At 42.2% G+C, this 22,817-nt stretch overlaps 1 protein-coding gene across 5 annotated transcripts in view; it reads right to left on the reverse strand.

The window, feature by feature from the left end:
• The window catches only part of NEDD4L (NEDD4 like E3 ubiquitin protein ligase), a 338,971-nt gene that overhangs the window by 180,960 nt on the left and 135,194 nt on the right, over positions 1–22,817 (reverse strand). The gene's annotated exons all lie outside the window — the stretch shown is intronic.

Consider the following 22,817-nt stretch of genomic DNA (forward strand, 5'->3'; position numbering starts at 1 on the left):
CGCGTGGGAGGCTGCGCACCAAGCAGGCGGAGAGCACGACCTGCTACCAGCCCTACCGCGCCCACCAAGAACTTAAAGTCTTCGTGGGGGAGGGGGGGGGAGCAGGGCAGAGTAAAGGTAACTATGATGCAAACGACAACAGCAAACACAACTGACAGGTTGGGGGCATTTGGTGTCATGAGAGACAGCACCACTCCGTAAATCCACCATCTCTGGTGTGCAAGCCCATCTTCAGATGAACTCATTGGGTGCCCTACGGTATAGGTCAAGGGCAGAGTGAGGTCGGCAGAGCTCACCTGGATACTCTTCAGCACCGTGTCCTCCTTACGGGGTACAGCTCAGCCACCTGACCACCCTTTACTGAACTCCCGAGGCCAAGTTAAGACATGTCTTCTTTCCTTGGCTGGTGACCGGCACACCAGTTACACCTCTGGGCTCTTACTGGAAGCAAGTCAACTCCCACTCTACAACCCCACCAGGTGCAGCTGCGACAGGAAGTGCTCCCACTTGTAGCAAAAAGCTAACTTTCCACATGAACCCAAACGTTCCTGGCATGTCAGCTGAGAAACGATAATCTAGACTTTCAAGTTCCCACAGGTGTTGGAAGGCTGGGATTCCCAGAGGTGCTGGGACGACAGAACAGGTCACCAGGGGAGCCAGTGACCTCTAGTGGCTGGAAGGATCACTGAAGGCTTGCTGGAGAAAGTCCACACCTGGTTATCCAGAAACCCTGTCCCCAAACACACCCTCAGAGACGCAGGCTGACAGGTCCAACCATTTTCTGTAGAACTTTCTAAACAACGAGAGAAATACCCTGAGTTTTTAGTACTGAGCAGGTGAGGACACACAAGTGCAAAACAGTGTAATTTAAGAGCAGGAACTCTACCTTCCTTGACTAAAATTAGTATCTAAAATTATAAAATTAAGAGGTTTTACATTCACACACTGACTGGGAGGTTAAAAAAAAATAAGAACCACAATATAGTATACAAAAATATACCTAAACAAGCTGAATAACAATTTTCCTGATGCCTTAAAGATAAAAGGCATCTATACTTCCCATGAAATATCACCCAACTGCTACAGGCTGAATCGTCCACCCACAGATTCTTATATAGAAGTCCTAGCCCCAGTACCTCAGAATGTGACTATGTTTGGAGGCTCTAAAGAGATAACTGAGCTAAAATGAGGTCATGAGCATGGGTCCTGACCCAGTATGACTGGTGTCCTTATAACAGAAAACTTGGACAGATAGGTACAGCAGGAAGACAACGTGAAGGGACAGGGAAGAGACAAGGCGGCCGTCTGCAAGCCAAGGAGAGAGACCTCAGAGCAAACCAACCCTGCTGACACCTTGATCTCAGACTTTCAGCCTCCGGAACAGTGAGACAATAAATTTCTGTTGTTTAAAGCCACTCAGTCCGTGGCACTTTGTTATGGCAGGCCCAGCAAACTAATACCCTAATTAAATGATGATTGCATTCCAAGTGTTCATACAAAAAAATGAAGATAGAATTCAGATTTCTGAGTAACGACCGTTCTCCTTTTAGTGTGTGTACTCCCTCTGGGTCCACAGAGGCTCTGCCTTGAAAAGTGCATAGAAAAACCTTATTCTGGACGAAGCGGGTAAAAAGCCTACACGCCCTTCAGACTCCACTTCTGCCTCCTCGATTTACAGTCAGGCTCACCGACGAAGTGGTCTCCATCCGCATCTTACTTACTCCCCAACGGACAATCAGCTTCTGCCCAATCTCCACTAACAACGCAACCAAACCCCGGCAACTACAATCCTGGCACTGAATTAGGAAAGGCTAACAATGAAGGAAATGCTAGAAGTCTCTTTAGTTCAAGTCCTTCTGTCTAGAGAAAGAAGTGAGGACCCAGCCAGAGCAGCACCACAGTCTCGGAATAAACGCTAAAGCAGATTCAACCCAGACGCGCAGTCCTAATCCAGCGTTACTAGCCCTCATTCTGCTACACTATTCACTGAGGACAGCCTGAAATGATCAAATCTCTCCAGCCCCACAAAGAAAAACCACTGCTCCACGGAGCAGCTGTAGTAAAGAGGATGCAGACAAGGATGCAGACGCTGGATGACAAGATGGAGTATGACCAAGGTCACAGACTAAGGCTACAGGCTTTCTTAACCTGGGCTCCCCTGACATTTGGGGTAACTCTCCACTGCAGGAAGCTGTTCTGTGCATCGTAGGAGGTTTAACAGCATCCCTGGCCTCTACACACTAGATGGAAGCTCTCCCCGGTGTGACAGCCAAAAATACCTCTAGACATAGCTAAGTGTGTCCTGGGAGGCAAAGTCATCCCTAGTTGAGAAACACTGGTTTAAAAGGACAGAACCCTGTGCAGAGCGAAGGAGTTGGTGGCCTTGGAGAAAGAAGCAGGGGGAAGTAGCATCTGAGGTGATACGGAGGAATAAAAGGACAAGCGCTGCTGCAGACACACCAGGAAAAAGGAAGAGGGAAGGCAGGGTGTAGTATTTCCCCAACGAGGGTCTTTTTTGTGTTTTACTGTTTTGTTTTTTCCAAAGAAGCAGAAGACTGGGTCATAAGCTGAGGGTAAGGGGATTAGAGATTGAGTTGGTAATATCCAGGTCTGGGACCACCAGAGAGCAGAAAGGGTGCAGAGGTGGGGCTGAGGCAAGGATGCCTAAGGGAAGACAATAACATAAACAGAGTGGCCCCAGCAGGCACAAAACTGAAGGCTCCGACTGCAGTCAGAGGATCCAGAAAGAAGGTGTGGAGGCTGGCTAGATGAACGTAATTGGAGCTCCTCAAGGGTTATGGACACAGTGCCGCAGATGTGCTGTAGTTTCCAAGGTCACTGTGGTCAGCAGTGGAGCAGACCCAGCATCAGCTGAAGCTGAAAACAGGGAAACCAGCTAGAATCTGTTGCAATAGAAAGCCTAAAGACGGAGTATCACTGAAAAAGAAATTAAGAGCCTACTGACAATCTAGAGGGCTAAATAAACTCATCCCCTTTGACTTAATTCCAATCCACGGAATCTTTGCCAAGGAAATAATCAGCGGTGTGAGTTGAGCGTCAAGAAGTTCACTACAGGGCTTCCTTGGTGGCACAGTGGTTGAGAGTCTGCCTGCCGATGCAGGGTACACGGGTTCGTGCCCTGGTCCGGGGAAGATCCCACATGCCACGGAGCGGCTGGGCCCGTGAGCCATGGCCGCTGAGCCTGCGCTCCGCAACGGGAGAGGCCACAACAGTGAGAGGCCCGCGTACCGCAAAAAAAAAAAAAAGAAGAAGTTTACTACAAAAATAAAAACACTAAGCAACCTTAATGTCCAACCACAGAGAAAATAAATTACAGATATCTATATGCTCACGTCCTCAAGGAATATTTTAAGACATGGGAAAACATTCACAGTATAATGTTTAAAAATGTGAGCTATTAAACTATATATGACGTAGCCCAATTTAGAAACTGTTCTTATTTACATGAACACATTTTTAAAGCACCTGAGTCAGTCTCCACCAAAGCAATAGAAGTCATTATGAGATTTCCAAGGTTAACAAAAAATCACCAGAAAATGGGATTGCGGTCTTGGAGAAGGTGGTGCAAGAGGAGGAGTGGTCAGAGAGGAAAGGAGGGGAACCAGCAGCCAAGAAAGACAAGGGTCAAGGGCTACATAAGGTTAAAGGGGAGTGTGCTGAGCAAATCAGGCTCTCTGGATTTGATGAACAGGTAGGTGCTGGTATCTTAAGACAGATACATGAGTTTCACAGTGCTGGCAGGATGCAGTTAGCAAAGGGAGTGGAAGGGACAGCAGTCTTTCTCAGAATTCCCCACAGTCCTTACTGACAAGGAGAGGCCGCGGAAGGCACACCTGTGAATGACGAGGTGTGGGTCTACCAGAAGTCTGCCAAGAGGAAAGGCTGCTTCCATCCCTTGGCATTTCTTTTTTTTAATTTAAAATTTGAAATAATGTTAAAACTGCATGGCAATTCTTTAATTCTGTATTACCTTCATATGGCTCCTAGCACTTCTGATATGTTACCCCCAAATTTTGCTCACTATCACTTACTACACTTAGAAGACTGGGATGGTTTGTAAGATGGGATTTTATGAACCACCGCAAAGGGTCACCTTGGATCAGTATGTTCCAATGGAAAGGGGAGGAAATACATAAAAGGTAATTAAATTGTAAGTTCACACAAGCAAAAAGAATTTTAAAGAAGTACAAAGACTGACTTCCTTCAAAACAAGATCTTATTAAGAATAGAAAACCTGAATTTCAGAGCAGCATTCCAAAAACTTCAGAGTTTCTACTTTGTTTGCTTTTGGTTTTAATCTTAGGAGGATTTGTCAATTACTGAGGTCATCTAGAGATTTTTTTTCCCCCATAAAAGCCAGTATAAATTTACCCATACTCTGCAGCCTTTGAATATTACTCAGCCATAAAAAGAAACGAAACTGAGTTATTTGTACTGAGGTGGATGGACCTAGAGTCTGTCACACAGAGTGAAGTAAGTCAGAAAGAGAAAAACAAATACTGTATGCTAACACATATATATGGAATCTAAAAAAAAATTTTAAAAAGGTTCTGAAGAACCTAGGGGCAGGACAGGAATAAAGATGCAGACACAGAGAATGGACTTGACACGGGGAGGGGGAAGGGGAAGCTGGGACAAAGTGAGAGAGTGGCACTGACATATACACACTACCAAATGTAAAACAGATAGCTAGTGAGAAGCAGTCACATAGCACAGGGAGATCAGCTTGGTGCTCTGTGACCACCTAGAGGGGTGGGATAGGGAGGGTGGGAGGGAGACGCAAAAGGGAAGGGATACGGGGATTTATGTATACGTGTAGTTGATTCACTTTGTTATACAGCAGAAACTAACACCACAATGTAAAGCAATTATACTCCAATAAAGATGTCAAAAAAATAAAAGCATGCTTCTAAAAATAATACAAGTTTTTATAAAATGTTCACTGTAAAATATTTGTTAAAAAGCTTCATTGTAAACAATACTATAGCATTATTCCAAATACATAAACTATTTCCATATGCACATATAAATACAGCCAAAGGACTAGAAGGAAATAAAACAAGATGGTAACCAACGACCTCTCTCGGGCTATTCAGATTACAGGTGGATATTGTTTTATACTTCATCTTTTCCAATGTCTAATTCTTTTATAATCAGGGGAAAAAAGAATTATTTAAAAATTGCTAAGAATATACTATCACTCATTTATAAAGAATGAGTAATCAAATGAAGACTCCAAATGCTGGGGAAGAAAAAAAAACACCAAGTTTCTGTTTTGTTCAAATCCAGCTACAGTTAGAAAAGAAACTAGGACACTTGGAGGGGGAGGAATAAATTGAACCAAACAAGGATGACATGACACAGGCAAAAATCTTTACATAACACAGGCAAGGTTTGGTGATTAAAACACAGTCTTGAATTTCCTCACAAGGTCTTAAATCCTCCTAACTTGGATTAGCCTTTTCTTCCAACGCCTTACAAAAAGAGGATGATGTGGGTTTACATGCTTCACAGGTTAATGCTGAGAAGCAAGCACACAATTAATTAACCATTAACACATGCAATCAAGTTGCTAGTGACTTTATCAAAACATCTGAAAAGAAAACTGTCTCATCAAGAAGGGGGAAAGGTCTCTTGAATCTTTAAACATCACTCAGTAAACATCATATCCTGCATCTACTCTGCTCAAGGCGTTAGCCAGGACCCAGTGATTTGTATCCTCCAAGCGTTTATAACCTGACAGCTTACAGACACACATGCCCAATTCATGAAGCGCTTGTGGTTCCTAATGTTCATTATTTTAGGGCAGTTACTCAGGAACCTGAACACGTTTTCACATGGAAGAAATACCTCATCCTTTATGATACGGTCCAGGTCCTTTGCTGTAAAGACCATCTAAATGCAAATGACTCCCCCCAAAAACCTATGCAACCCTGATCTCTCTCTTGAGCTCCATTCTCATTTACCATCATCTCCTTCACATGTCCACTCGGAGGGCGAAGAGACCTAATGAGCTTGTGATTCAGCCTCCACATCTGTTCCCAGCTAACCCTTCACATCTCGGTGGCCACCATCCGGCCAGCTGATCAAGCCAAAGTTTCCTTGATTCTGTTCCTCTGTGTGTCCCTCACACACCAGTCCATTGGCAGGCCCTAAGGACGCAATGGCCAAAAAAAATCCCCAAACATCCCCTTCTCTCCATCCTGGGTGTTAGTTACCACCCAGGTGTTCAAGCCATCCTCTCTCACACAGGCTACTGCAACCGCCTCCAAACTGGCCTCAAGGGCCACTCTTACCTGCAACAGACAGTCACACCAAGCCACTCCCCTGTCTGTCTGGCAGCTCTCTTTGCTGGCTTTCCACAACCTTAGGCATAAAATGCAAATTCCTCACAGTGGCCCACAAAGCCCTCAAGAGCCACGGCTCCCGCCTGCTCCGTTCCTCTCCAAAGCCCCACCGGCCATAATGCTCTTCCTCAATCTCTGAAAAAACTCACTTCCACGTGAGGCCTTGCATCACATTGGCTGTGCCTCTTTCTGAAGGCTCTTCCCCTACGTGTTCAGGCTGGTTCTCATCTTCTGATTAAAGTGAAGTGACAGTCTTTATGCTGAAAGAAGCATCAACTGGTACCACGCTTTGGGAAAGCAAACTGGTAATACATATCGAAGTACTTAAATCCTAACATTCTTAGATTCAGTAATTCCATTTCCAGGGAGGTATAGAACTTAATCCAACTTAAGAATTTTTGCACAGATATTCACTGCACCTTTCTTCTCTTATATGAGAAATGAGAAATTTAAACAGGACAGAAATGATTAAGATACTGCACTGAGAGAAACTGGAATGCTGTATACCATATATGGGGATGTTAAGTGTCCAAAACAAAGGCTATAATGTCTACCTACATTATGATGCTAATTGTGTAAAAATACACATTCCCTACTAAAAGACAACTAAAAGGAAAATGCCAAAATATTAAGAGTGGTGTTCTTTCTGTTGCTGGAAACTTTTTCCTTCTGATTTCTTTTTTCAGATTGAGAAACATGTGTATGCGTAACTTTCACAATTATAGGGAGAATACCCCTTGTTTTTAACAAAGAAATAGTGCTATATAAACAGTTGTTAGCTTTCCAAGAAACCAGAGAAAAGGCATATTTAAAAGCACAATGTTAAAATGGAAAGCTTCTATATAAGGTATACAATATTTCAAAAACATGTGTAACGTATCACAGATATGGAGTTAAACCCCCTATTCTTCAAAGACTTCTTACAAATCAATGAAAAATTAACAACCTTAAGGAAAAATGAACTAGGACTGCAAATTAGCACTGAATAAAAGAGGAAATACAAACATATGAAGAGATACTCAACCTCACTGATTAAAGACATAAAATATTTCTACCTTCCATATTGGCAAAGATTAAGTGATTGATAAAATGGAGTAACACTGAGGATGGGAAAAACTGGTACTCTCATCAACTAATGGAGCCAGGGAAACTAGTATAATACTTCGGAGGGCAATTCCTCAATATCGTTGAACATCATACTGTATATGTTCATGTCCTTTCGTCCAGAAATTCAACTGTAGGGATTTATTTACAGAAACACGCACACATAGATACATCAATAGACACCACAGAGCTTTTAAAACATGGTGTTGGATGGCATCATGGATATATTAACTGGGAAGAAAAAAACATACTGAAATCTGGTATCTCTATCATGATCCCATTTTTTGAAAATAGCAGCAGCTAACTTTGACAGAATTGTTCCTACAGGACAGGAACTGCTTTAAGCCCTTTAAGAGCATCACTTATTTTTTTTTAAATTTAATAGTGTTTATTTATTTTTACTTGTTGACAGTTTGCTTTATTTATTTACTTATGGCTGTGTTGGGTCTTCGTTTCCGTGCGAGGGCTTCCTCTAGTTGCGGCAAGTGGAGGCCACTCTTCATCGCGGTGCGTGGGCCTCTCACTATCGCGGCCTCTTGTTGCGGAGCACAGGCTCCAGACGCGCAGGCTCAGTAATTGTGGCTCATGGGCCCAGCTGCTCCGCGGCATGTGGGATCTTCCCAGACCAGGGCTCGAACCCGTGTCCCCTGCATTGGCAGGCAGATTCTCAACCACTGCGCCACCAGGGAAGCCCGAGCATCACTTATTTTAATCTTAACAATAACCTTTGGAGATAGGTACTGGTATTATCCCTGCTCTACAGAGGAGAAAACTAAGGCTTAGAGAGATTAAATAGAAGTTAGTATTCAGATGGCCCTCTGACCACACATTCCTACCTCCCCCTCTTCCATCCAGACTAAATACCACATCCACAAACGTTCTGGGGAAGGAGGAAAGACTGCCATCACTATTTTTTTTTTTTCCGCACCACGTGGCTTGCAGGATATCTTAGTTCCCCGACCAGGTATGGAACCCAGGCCCCCTGCAGTGGAAGCGCAGAGTCCTGATCACTGGACCACCAGGGAATTCCCCCAGAAAGACTATCATCAGTTGAACATAAATGGGATGGGTTGAATGCACAGAAAAACAAAACCAGAGCCATCGAGTGCGCAGGAGAGAGCCAAACTGGTGGAAATATTTCTGGGTGCCAGAAATTCAGCAGTCAATTCATACAAGGGACTGGAGAGACCCTGGGCAACAATCAGGGTGATTAATCAGGAAACTCCGCTTCCTCTAAGCTTCTATGGTCACTGCCTTCTTATGCAGGTGAAAACAGGACAGTGGTCCTAAGTCTGGAAAGTGCAGGTAGCTAAAGAGGGCCAGGAAGCAGCCATACTTAAGAGGCCACCTGCTGCCCATCCACCAAGTCCTACCCAGGGCCTCAACCTGACACACACCAGTGCCAGGCTCCTCAGATGCAAACGGGGCCAACAGGACTCACAAATGCCAAGACCAACAGACAACCCAGAATCGTCAAACACGTGAAGAAAACCAGGCCATGAAACACCAGGGGCACGAGCTTGCATATGGAGCACGCAAACAGAGTCGGAAAAAGAAGAATTTTAGGGGCTTCCCTGGTGGCGCAGTGGTTGAGAGTCCGCCTGCCGATGCAGGGGACACGGGTTCGTGCCCCGGTCTGGGAAGATCCCACATGCCGTGGAGCGGCTGGGCCCGTGAGCCATGGCTGCTGAGCCTGCGCGTCCGGAGCCTGTGCTCCACAACAGGAGAGGCCACAGCAGTGAGGGGCCCGCGTACTGCAAAAAAAAAAAAAAAAAGAAGAATTTTAAAGATGCATAATTAATATCCTCACAAAATCCAACAGGGCACCAGGGCATGAAAACCAACACAGGCTGGTATGAGAAAGAAAAAGAATTAGAGGTCTAAGAGAAGGAACCAGGATTTTTAACTTCAGACCGCAGTACGGTTCAGCTTGCTCCACAAGGAAAAATATGAAATGTGGTTAACACTTAACCGCAGGTGGGATTTTTTCCCCCGCTTCCTCCCAACCCACCGTCATCCACACCAGCCTCCACTCAGCCCCTCTTGACTTGGAGAAGGAGTGCTTTCAACGGCTTCCCATTCAATAGCCGCATAATATGACATTGTACAAATATTCCATAAAGCTAGCCATTTTTCAAGCAACGGGCACTTGTGTTTTCAAATCTTGCCACTATGATGGTACAATAAACAGCCTTTTACATATGCCTTTGTGTACAGACACTTTTTTTTTAAATATTTTATTTATTTGGTTGTGCTGTTAGTTGCGGCTGGTGGGCTCCTTAGTTGAAGCATGTAAACTCTTAGTTGCAGCATGCATGTGGGATCTAGTTCCCTGACCAGGGATAGAACCTGGGCCCCCTGCATTGGAAGCTCGGAGTCTCAACCACTGCGCCACCAGGGAAGTCCCTAGACACTTCCATTTTTAGAAGACAGGTATCCAGCAGAAAGGCTGCTAAATTAATGTTTGACTTTAATATGCATTTTACCACTTGACTTTCCAAATAAAGCATGATCATTCACATTTCTGTCACTATTATGAGAATACCACTTCTACTATCCTTGCTAGCAAGAAGTGTTTCTTCTCTTTTTTTTTTTTTAACCAGTCTGATGAGTTTAGAGTAACTTCTCACTGTTGTTTTAATCTGCAAATCCCTAGCAAATATGGATTGCTTTTCACGGGCTTCCTGGCTGTCTGCATTTGCTCTCTGGGAATCGCCATGTTTATACTGTTTGTCCATTTTCCCCGAGTCGTGTTTGTCTTGCCATTTCTCAAGAGTTATAGACAGTAACCCCTTGCCTGTCATACATGTTATACATTCCCCTCCCCAACTGTCTAGCTTGCAGGTACTGTCTTGCTTAAGAAGTTCTTCCTCATTCCAAGATCATACAAGTCGTCTCTTATATTTCCTTGTAAATTTGAATTGCTTGTTTACATTTAAGGTTTTGAAGATTCCGTAACTTATGTCTGATTATACTATAAGATAGAGGCCCATCTCCCCCCACTCCATAAAGAGATGACTGTGCCAACACCACTGAATAACTCGTGCATTCTTTCCTCAACAGTATTGAACTGTCTATCTTATTATAGATTAACTTCTCTTGCTTACAGATACACAGTCCTGGATCCTCTGCTCTGTCCCACTGGACCATTTATGTAATCCTGTATCAATAACACACTGATTTGATCACAGACTCTCTTATTAGCATATTGTGGTCACTTGTCAACCAAGTTTGCCCCCCCTTCAATGGTTTTATTTTCCATATTTGAATGTGCTCTTCACAGGTATTATGCATTTATTTTTCTACATACACTTTAGGATTATTTCATTTAGTTAAAAAAAAAAGAAAACAAACAGGAAAAACTTACTGCTTTGGAAACTCTAAAGGGAATGGCAATAAATGTATTAATTTGGGGATAACTGATGTATATATGGTATATATTTTTATTTCAAATCCTTCACTGAAAAGGATATAGGCACCATTCTTGGTCAACTTCTTCCCAGGTTATTTGCTGCTATTGAGAAAAGAGAGGTTTAACTTCCATTTCCAGGTGCTTGTTTTCAAAACAGAGAAACGATCAATTTTAGAGACTTGTTTTTATCCAGCTACCATGACAATTTTTCCAATTGACTTTAGATTTTTTTCCCACCATAGGCTCTTGCATTTTCTAGACATGCAAACATTTCACTGTCTTACAACATTTACTAGAACCTCTAAGACAATGTCAAATAATTGTAAAAGCAGACATCCTTTTATAATTCCTAATTTTAATTGAAATAGTGCTTTTTGCCTTTTAGAAAATATTTATTGTTGGTTGGTTTTGGGGGGGGTAATAAATAGCCTTTAAGTAATTTATTTTTATTCCTATTGGTTTTATTTATTTGTTTGTTTATTTTTGGCTGCGTTGGGTCTTCGTTGCTATGCACGGGCTTAGTTGCTCCGCAGCATTTTGGATTTTCCCGGACCAGGGCTCGAACCCATGTCCCCTGCATTGGCAGGCGGATTCTTAACCATTGTGCCACCAGGGAAGCCCTTCCTATTGGTTTTTTAGGTTATAATATATTAGGAATGGCTGCTTAAATTATCAAATGGCTCTTCAGCCTCTACTGACCTGGTCATAAACTCTCTCCTTTAAAATGCTGGGGTACAGAAGTGGATGATGGTGATAAGCGTCCTTAACACTTAATCACACTAGCATTATTGGAATAAACTATTGAGTCTATTTGTTAATAAGTTACTTTGAATTTTTGCATTTGCTTTCATAAATATTGGTCTGTAACATTTTCTATTTTTTAAAGGTCAAATAAAACTCAGCTCGAAACCCATGGAATCCTAGTGCCTTTTTCAATAGTAATTTTAACCACGTTTCCTACCTCTTCTTTATTAATTGGTCTTTTCACATTTTCCATGCTTCTTGAATCAATTCTGGTAATTTGTATTTTACTGAGAAGTCAACTCGACGTTTTCAAATGTGTTTCCAGAGGGCTACATGTAGCGTTTTCCTGCACAGTTAATTAATCCCTCCTGTGTCTCCCTTCTCATGTCTGTTAGCTATTTTTGCCTTCCCTTTACCTCAGTTAGGATGATGGGAGTTTAGTGTATTGGTCCTTTCAAATAAGCAGCTACTGGATTTACTTATCCTTTAAAATCTTATCTTCTCTTTTATTAATTCTAACTTTTATCTTTGTCACCTCTTAATTCTCCCTTCCTAGTTCTTCATTTTTGTTTTTTTAGTTGGGATTTTTTTCCCCCCAAATTTCCTATGATGCATATTCTTTTATTTTTCATCTTCTTTAATAATGAAGGTAGCTTTCCCTTTCTAGGTGATATGTTCCTACAATATTTAGAACATTCATGAAGAACAAGAAATAAAAATAGCTAAGATGAAAATTTTAGGAGCCACAATACAAGCAGGCAATGGAATTAATCCACTCGCTGACATCTGACGAGCAGAGGGTTAATAAACCAGTGAAGGAGGAGGAAGCGTCATCACCATTTCCTTAACAGAGGCAAAGCTTAAACAAAATTCTATCATCTCCCTTACTGGCAGGTTTTCACCCTGCATTTCACATTTTGGGGAAAGTGATTTGATTCATATACAGGTTTTTTAAAAAAAAATTACGACCAGAATAAACGTTTCAGTCAGTATACATTTAGCCTAATACTAAAACTTCTATCTGTAGTCAGAACAATGTTCCAAATCTAGGGCACCACAAGATCCTGAAGCAACAAAGATCTGTCATGATAGTGAACTTAAGTAATGCAAGAATGCGGCCTAACACATTTGAGCTGCATCTTCAGGACAGGTTGATACAAAACTCTCAGGTGATCAGAACTAATTATTCAGAACCCACTCTGTGCCCAGGTTCAGCAATGTAAGAAGCAAACTGTCTGCGTGACTGCTTCAGACAGCAACTCTTAAAAATCAATGCCGAAGGGACAGAAAAAGTGTCTGCTTATCCCAGGGTGAGCGGCTCTGACCTAATTAGAAAACTGTCTGAGGCCAGAAGCAAAGCAGCTACCATTTCCTTAATCGTCACTACAGGGAACTTTAGAAGACTTACAAGGTCCCAACATGGCTGGGGGAACTTGAAGATGACACTCAAATAAAACCACGTTCATTTATGCTCTACTAATTCAAAATTATTTTTATGTTCTGGAAAGAGTCTGGACTCATGTTTCCATTTTTAGACCCTAGGACAACAGGCAGAGAAGAAGGCTCAACCTACTTATGGGAACAAATTTTAGAAGCTCTGACTCGTGTCAACGACCAATGTGCTAATAATTTATCTGTTGGTTAAAGCAAATACTTCTATTTGGGTTGCTACCCCTAAGTCCTGGTAAGGACCAAAACCCAAAAGAAATTTTTAACATGTTCTCTGTTTAATTTTTTTCTTTGTTCCTAGATGTTTTCCCCAGTGAATCCCAGTAAATAAAACGCTACTATTAAAACCCCATTATAACAGGAACTCTTTGATAATAGGAACCATTTAATGTTCCCCAGGGTCTCTGAAACCAGTGAGGAAATAATACATCCCTTCCCTATGCACTGCTTTCGGGGAACGGACCACAATTTCACCTCATACAACAACCTGTCTAAGCGATCTGCATATCCTGATCAACAGCCAGATGTCGAGACACCAGTGCCTGTATGAGTACAGAGGCAAAGGCAAGGGTGTGCCTGGGTCCCTGAGAATATTACAGGGGGGTTGGCATGGGAACCCCTGCTACTAAGTCTCAGATGTGTTAAAAAGGTGCAGTAGGGACTTCCCTGGTGGCGCAGTGGTTAAGAATCCCCCTGCCAATGCAGGGCACACGGGTTCGATCCCTGGTCTGGGAAGATCCCACTTGTCGCAGAGCAACTAAGCCCGTGCGCCACAACTACTGAGCCTGCGCTCTAGAGCCCGCGAGCCGTACCTGCTGAGCCCACGTGCCACAACTACTGAAGCCCGTGTGCCTAGAGCCTGTGCTCCACAACAAGAGAAGCCACCACAATGAGAAGCTCACTCGCCACAACTAGAGAAAGCCCATGCACAGCAATGAAGACCCGACACAGCCATAAACAAACAAACAAATAAATAAAAAGTGCAGGAGGGCTTCCCTGGTGGCACAGTGGTTGAGAGTCCGCCTGCCGATGCAGGGGACACGGGTTCGTGCCCCGGTCCGGGAGGATCCCACATGCCGCGGAGCGGCTGGGCCCGTGAGCCATGGCTTCTGAGCCTGCGCGTCCGGAGCCTGTGCTCCGCAACAGGAGAGGCCACAACAGTGAGAGGCCCGCGTACCGCAAAAAAAAAAAAAAAAAAGTGCAGGAGGTCTTGGGGGCCGGGCCCTAAGCTATCAAGTCTACATACCTGTCCTGTGTGCACATAACCCTGCCTGCCTTAACCCATCCTTCAGGAGGGGATACTACTCCAGAGCTATCAGTCATAGGTTCATATTTAAGGCCCAGTACTGGCTATAAACAAGCAATTGTCTTCAGTTCTCCAGAAAAAAATCTTTAAAATGAGGTCTTTGGTTGGCCGGCTCTTTTCTGCACGGCATTCTGGTTTCCATGGGTCAAAAGGAAATGGAGTAATCTGTGTTTGCCAAGTTCAATGGCAACCAGCTCCTTGTCATGGTCAAGGAATAATCTGACTGAGCGTGTTGGAATTTCCAGATATTCTCGTATTATCTTTTGAAGTACTTAAAATTCACTTTCTGGCGGAAATACTTCTGTTTCTATTCTTAGCAAACAATTACATGCTAAGGCTTAAAAAGAAGAGAGGAGACAGCAGAACTAGAGTGTATTTTCATAGGGCAGAGGGCAAGAGGGAAGCAAGGCACTTGGAGGGGCTTTTTCTTGGGCAGGGAGGGGTGGGAGGACTGTATTTGAGGGTCGCCCCATCCTCCCATCCCATCAATGGGGACGGCGGTGATGATGTGCGAGGTGCCCAGGTGGGAACGTGATTGCTTCCTGCAGGCTTGTTAGTGCTGCTCTGCGTGCCTAATGAGGCCAAGGAGAGATGGACCCCCCACCCCCAGGCCTCCCCACAAACATATACACCCGTAACGCCTCCAGACTAGCCAGCAGTTCTGCTGTCACCTCAGTGTATACGTATAGCCTGTCCCCTTGCCTCTGCTCTCACTGTCCTCTCTCCACTTTTTGGTATTATTTCTCCCACAAATCTTAAACCGTAGCACCAGCTCTCTACTCTCGAATTACTCCGTCAGGCAGAGATGGATTCATCCCCTCCTCTAAGGACTGAGGTCTGAAGACAGGAGGGTCTGTCCAAGTGGAAAACTTGGTGTAACCTTTAAACTGATTTCACCAAACTCAACTAACCACGCTTATGCTCCAAGTTTCAAGGAATCCCATACTCAGTGCATAGGGGAGCATGATTGATTCCTGTGAGAATCGCCCTATTTCAATTATGAGTAATGAAGAGAATTCCTCATAATTCTTCATACAGAAGAAGTTGGTATAGGAACTGGGGCTCACCAGGTGAGCTGGGCTCAGACACACGGGAGGGGGAGGACCTGGGGCGTAGCCTGAAGAATGGCACAGAGGAAAAGAAACTCAGGACGTACACAGGGAACGCAGGCTGTTCAACCTGCCAAGGACAGAGTGGAAAAGAGGTGAGAGGGGAATTGGGCTGGACCAGAACTACATTCTACCTGAACACCAGGAAAAGGATATGGGACCTTTTTTTGCAATAATTTTCTTTCTTTTCTTAATTACTGGTGGTTTCCATTATTTTCTTCTAAGTCTTCAACTAATGACTAACGCAAAGCCCTGAAATTTCAACATTTTACTTCCCACGTTGTTTTCTATTCTTATTCGACACCAATTAACTTAATCATCTCGTTTCCTTCTCCCAGCTGACAAATGCCACAGTGCCTGTAGCAGCTGCTCCTTTCCTTCTCTCCCCGTTCCTCTCTTACACACACCCCTCCTTCTAGGCAAAATAACCCAAAGCTACTTATGACGATAAAACAAACTTTCAAATATTTTTCCCCAAAACACTTCTCCTACATATGACTTCCATCGTTTTGAGAAAGGCCAAATATCTTTGCCAGATGACTGTATTTATCTTTCTTTAATCTCTGTTATTCCTCTGGCCATTTGTGAACATAACAGATTACCAGAAGGGTTAGTTAGCTCAGTGTTTTAAGTACTAGCTAGATGCTGGTGGCCATAAAACCACCTTAGTTCACCAGCAATTAAAGAGGACTAATGATCTAACTAGCAGAAAGCACAAATGGGTCGTAGTGAATGAGGATACCTACCATTGAGTCTACATTACTCACTATACTGGATCTTAGATCATCTTAGAATATCTTGAGATTACTCATAAGATAATACGTATTCAAATAGTTTAACTCTCAACCCAAACATATCGAAGAGCTCACAGGCTATTGGATATTTGCATCTGATACACACTCTACTTGATATAATGTTGAGTTCCTCTCTTTCCTACTTTTTATCTTTTAATCTATTTTTTCTTTTCTTTCTTCATTGTACTCTGTCAGAGTTTACAGTTGGAGAGTTTCATTTCATCTCACAAACTATTTGAATTTGATCTCCTTTCCAGTGTTTTAGTACCTTCTTCAAATTTTACATAACTGACTCTCACAAAGATGTACAATACTCACGAAATCTTTTATGTGATGAATGTTTAATGCTATCAACATTATGGAAATTCTTAACCTAATTTTCAAAACACTAGCTAAAGCTCAGAAACATGCAATTCTCATACATCACAACCTGTCAGTCAACATAATGTCAAATATTGTAACAAGAGTAACTTTCATCTATTTAGATGCCTATTCATTTACTTGGCTGGAGTGATCCCAAGATACCTTGCCCAGTGAAGATTTTAAGGTTTCTATTAGTCTAAGTATCTAGAAGTCAAAGGACTTAATCCTCTTTGTATTCCAGATAATCACCTGTCACACCAAAAGCAAAAAAACGCTTGTGAAAAAAATGAATCATCCTGAACTATTTCATAAATGTACTAGTACCTAAAAAGTGGAGTGCAGATGTTAATAAGGTCACCTAGGCCTTTGAATTCAAAAAAGGTGAAATTTTTTTAAAAATTAAAAGTCATTCTTTGACACTGGTTATCATCTGTGACTAGAAGCAACGACTTTTTTTTCACAGCAGCTGACTTGAACTGGATTCACCTAAACCAGGATCCAATTTACTAGTACAAATTTTAAAATACTGAAAAATTTTCTTGAATTATGCCCTTATAAACTGCAGTACATGGTTGTTATTTTTCAAATGCTACAAGATTTTAGGGTCTGATTCACTATCTCCTCAGACAGTCTGGCAAGACTTAATTTATCTGAGAGATCAACTACTAAATGGAGAATTTCATTTAATTATATAAAAAGTAAAAAGAATTTGAAAAATGTTTTTACCAGTCATAGTTATTTTAACATTTACTAATTTGAGTGCAGCTGACATAGTTTAGAAAAAAAGATCATCTGTTTCTTAGTATAAAAAGCTGCCTTTAAAAAAAAATTACTTATTCTTGTACATTTACCAACACTGCGTATTATTATACTAAAATCTTTCCTCCGGTGTACTAAACCTCAGCACTGAATCTAGATAAATTATTACTTCCACTTTCCAAAAACTGACCTTCCAAAACTCAAACGTAAGAGAGACTGGAAATAGTGAATCCCACAGTAGGAGGATCTTGTTTTTATTCAGACAATGATTTCACCACTTGTAGTCACTGTAGCTGCCAACTCAGTTTGTGGATAATTTAAGGAGTAATTTCCAATTAAGTGTATCAAGTATGCATTGAGGCCAAGTATCAGTTATAGTTATAGGTATGGATATAGATACACACACCCCACAGCAGTAGTAAAGTGAACAAATGGAACTAATAATGGTAACAATAACAATACAAATAATGGAACTCTTACACAACAGCAAGCATTTTAAAGCCCTTAACAGCAGTGGTGAGCAGATGTACACGAAACTCAATAAATACACAAACTAGCATGAACAGAGTCCTGAAACAAAAGAGCAGTTTCCTGACATGAGGAGCTGAGAGAACAGAGGTAAATCCAGAACAAAGGTTGCATGTGAAGGGGAAATGGAAGCTGAAGAACCAGAAAAGACCCCGCCCCTGAAGAGATCAATGCTGAACCCCTTATAGGGGGCGGGCGGGGGGGGGGTCAGTGTAGGGCAGGGACAGGCAGACGGGAGGGGTGCATCAGGAGGAGGGGGTGAGTCTACTTGTTGGAAATGACCTGTACCATCCCTGTTGATAAACCACAGCTGTGTCTGAAGGCAGCTACCACATCAGCATTCTCAAACTTGACTGTTAGTCATCTGGGAATCCCATTAAAAGTAGACTCTGATTCAGTACATCTGGGGCAAGGCCCGAGATTCTGCATCTCTAGCAAGCTCCCCAGTGATGCTGCCGGTCCGTGGACCAAGCTTTGAGTAACACTGCCTTCAAGGACAGCCTGGCCAATGGAGGGCAGAGAGGAGGAGAGGGGGGCACAGGAGAACTGGGCTCAAAGCTCTCCCCTTGCTTTCTGGGTCTCTGGTTCTTCATCTGTTAACACAAGGAAGATGGGCCCGTCCCCAAGGTCTCTTTCTAGCTTCAAAAACTTGGAGCAGGAAGGGAGGTTTATAGCCTGAAGAGCTTCACCTGTTAAATCTGGTATCAAAGGGGAGGCCAGAGCTGGAGGGAATGAAGGGCTATTGAGGAGCTATCCTTCTACAAGACAAGAGAAGGAATTGATGTACTTGCCTCTTTCGTCTTATCCCCTTGTCCCTACTGGAATGTGTAGACAAAAATACAAAATGACGTGCACACAAGGCTATTTATTGCAAAACAATGGACAAGTCTAGGAACAACCCGAATGTCCATCAGTAGGGGACTGACTGAATAAGCTCTGGTATATCCATATGAGGGCGTACTAACACAGCTGGGAAAAACACAGGAAGTTCTCTATATACTGAGTGAGCTCTAGGATACAGTTCTAAGTTAAAAAATAAATAATTCGGGTTCAGAACAGTATATATATTCTGCTACTTTCTGAGTAATAAGGAATACAAAATATACTCATACATTTGCTTACATTTGCAGAAAGGACAATGGAGGGACAACCCCAAATCTAACAAAAAATGGTTACCTGTAGGGGGATAGGGATGGAAGGCTGACTTAATACAACTAATATTATAGTTATGACTCAGTCAATTAGAAAAGAAAATTAAACTTAGAAAAAGACAAAGCGGAACATATAAAACCAACAATGTATCAAGTTGGTGGTGCAATCATACAGAGAAATATTATTTTACTTGCCTTTGAAACATGTTTTTAATCTTACATCCCTAATGGGATATAATGCTAAGGTTAAAAGAATTGCAAAGAAATATTAAACTGCATTCCATAGCAATAAAAATGGCAAAGTGTTAATAACTGTTGAAGTTGGGTGATAGGATTTCATTATGCTGTTTGCCATCATGTAATTTTCTCCATTATTGTATATGTTTGAATAATCTTTTAAAAATCAACCTTCTAAGTAACCTTCTTTATCCAACATTATTAACACATGCACACCAAACAAGAACGAGAGAGAGCACGGGCTGGCACCAAAGCCAACCTTTGTCCACCGAAGTGAATGCCAACGTTCTTAATATGACCTCTACCTACAAGTGCAGAGGGAGGCTGCCTCTTACTATTGTATAAAGTAACATATTCAGCATCTGTACAGATCTTACTTTATGCAAATGTATCTTATCTCATTCTGTTTTCACAACAAAATTGCAGGATGACAATTATGCCCACTTATAGCTGAGCAATCGCCTCAAACCGATTCAAAGTCAAGTCTGTCTATCTCCACATCCAGTGCTTTCTGGACTGTCCCCAGCACCCATACAACAGAGCAGTGGGGTGGTGGCTACCACCTGAGGGCCTGAGGACGCTGCCACCAATTTCAGGCAGAACTTTAAAAATTCATTCTAATTTTTATTTACTCCACAATATACCCATGTTGGTTTTAACACGAAAATAACATTTTTAGTGACTTATCAACTACAATAGACCCACATATATATTTAATGGCTTGATGAACCCATGATTCCTTATTCCAGTTTTAGAGGCATTGAGTTCCACGAGGCTGCAATGAGACAGGGACATCTGTCACCCAGATGCCTTTGGAGGCCCAGCAAAAAAAAGAGGACACGTCCCACTGTCCAACTAAAGCACATTGCTGGTAGCATTCCCAGCCAATAGTAATTCAATTGGCACCTACAAATACACTTTCTGTTGATGCAATTTTTTAACCTGAAAATTCTGTCTAGTCTTTTAAATATACCACCTAGAAATGAGTCAGTGCAACGGCCGGCAAATTAAAATCACATGATATGGTTTGAAAAGTTGCTCAAACTGATGTGGGCACATTTTGGAAAGGGGCACTTCATGGCTATCCTAAGCAAAAAGCTAAGAGGCAAACAAGGAATTCAACTTTGTAGCAGCAGTCTATCCCAAAGAAAAATGAAACAATAAAATTTACTACTTTATCCTTTAATAAAATGACAGCAATTTTTTTAAAGATAAACTTTTAACCTTAGAATGTTTTACTTACAGAATTATTGCAAAGATAGTACACAGAGTTCCCACATATCCCATATCTGGTTTCTCCCATTATTAACAGGTTACATTAGCCTGGTACATCTGTCATAATTAATGAATCAAGGTTAATATATCATCATGAAAGTCCATACTTTATTCCATAATGTCCTGTTTTTCCCTAATGTCCTTTTCCTGTTCCAGGATGCAATTTTGGTTTTCTTTCAATTTAAAATTCAACCATAGGAAGGCTAGTTAAGCAAATATAATAAATACAAGCATAAAAGACTAAAATGATGCTTCTCAAGGCATGCTAAGCCCAAGAAAAATGCAAATATTGGATGAAATCACCATCAAGACTCAGCTCTTCGACAGACCAATCCTGATCTATAGCTACAGTAACCACCATCTTAAGAGAACCTACATTCATCAAATACATAATGAGCTTCCATGTATGAAAAGTGAGTTGTTATATGAAAAACACCAACCTGAAAGTGAGTTCTAGGTACTAAGACTGGTTCAGTCGCGCTAAGCTGGGTGTCATATAACTCAGGACAACAAATAGCTTCTTGGGGACTGAAACTTACAAAACACTTCTCTGAGTGAGTAAGCCATTGTCCCATTCCTAAGGTTAGTTTAATCTAATTAAGGCATCAAGAAGTAAACACATAAAAAGTTAACCTTGAAGTTTTCAAAGAGCAAAGGCAGGATGACAACAAAAGGTGCCGAAAATGAACACATGACTAATGGAAAGTGAATTCAATAAACAGGCAAAATTTTCCCCAAGAACTGAATTGAGGGAGAAACCACATCAGAGTGATTCGAAAAGGGAAGTTAATCTTTCTGGGCTAGAGTTTATCTCGAAATACAAGGTGTTAGACTAAACTGACTCTTAAGATCCCCTTCTGTATCTAAAATTCCACAATCCTTTCTTATTTCAGTCTCTACAGCGAGGTCAATGCCAGGGATATCCCTATACCATCTCTGGCCACAGAGGGACTCAGACAACATGACCACAACAGGGTCCTCCCACCAGCTGCCATGGAGTGATTTCCACCACAAATGGAGAGCGCTTTTCCTGCCTGACAATGAAAACTAACCCTCCATTCAGGTCGTTCATATTAGCAAACTACCAAGCAACTACTAAATAAATTATGTTAAAATAAGACACTGGCCAATAATCTGAACTTGAAAGAAATGTACTACATCACTGCTATGTTATATAATCCACATGCTCCACCAATTTGTTAATTCAACCTGGCCCAACTGAGCACTTTTCGCAAAAATCAAACGTTTACTCTTTATGAATAAGGCTCCTCAGAGCTCTCAGATTTTCCATGGCATTTCTCATTTTGCACATTCCTTAAAGCAAGGTTGGACAGCCTTGCCACTACTGAGGCTGGCTGGATACCTGTTTGTAGTAAAGGGCTGTCCTGTGCACTGCAGAAGGCTGAGCAGCATCCCTGGCCTGTCCTCATTCAAGGACAGTCAAAAATGTCTCCAGGGCTTCCCTGGTGGCGCAGTGGTTGAGAGTCCGCCTGCCGATGCAGGGGACACGGGTTCGTGCCCTGGTCCGGGAAGATCCCACATGCCGTGGAGCGGCTGGGCCCGTGAGACACGGCCGCTGAGCCTGCGCGTCTGGAGCCTGTGCTCCGCAACAGGAGAGGCCACAACAGTGAGAGGCCCGCGTTCCGCAAAAAAAAAAAAGTCTCCAAAACACTGCCCAATGTCCCCTGGGTGGGAGGAGGCCAAATCAACCCTGGTTGAGAAGCAGTGCCTTGAAGCAATTCATGATACATATAAATAAATAAATGTAATATTATTTCAATAGCAATGTAAGACTTCAATGTGGATTAAATGGCTTCTAAAAAATCTTTTATTAGACCATATAAACCAGTATTTGTCTCAGAAAATATTATCACTATGGATGACCAAAGAGGCAAAATTATGTTTTTTTCCCCTCAACTGTTACGAGTTAGTATTTTTAAAACCAAAAAAAAAAAAACAAAAGGATTTGATAATTCCCTAGAAACAAGGGTTAGAGATCATTCTTCACCCTCTCCATCCCAGGATTCTAAAGTAAACATCAGATTCTACAACCAGCAGCCAGACCAGCCAAGCACAAGGCAGAAGTTGGTCTCGGAAGGAGGCCAAAAAGGACAACTCATGACCACTGGGCGCCACCCAACCCACCCACATTCTGCCTCCGAGGACCACGGCGACACGCTGCCCAAGGATCATTTTGCCACCAGCAATTAGAACACAC

Source organism: Phocoena sinus, chromosome 14 (genome assembly GCF_008692025.1).
Source record: "Phocoena sinus isolate mPhoSin1 chromosome 14, mPhoSin1.pri, whole genome shotgun sequence".
In the NCBI taxonomy this organism is placed as follows: Eukaryota; Metazoa; Chordata; class Mammalia; order Artiodactyla; family Phocoenidae; genus Phocoena; species Phocoena sinus.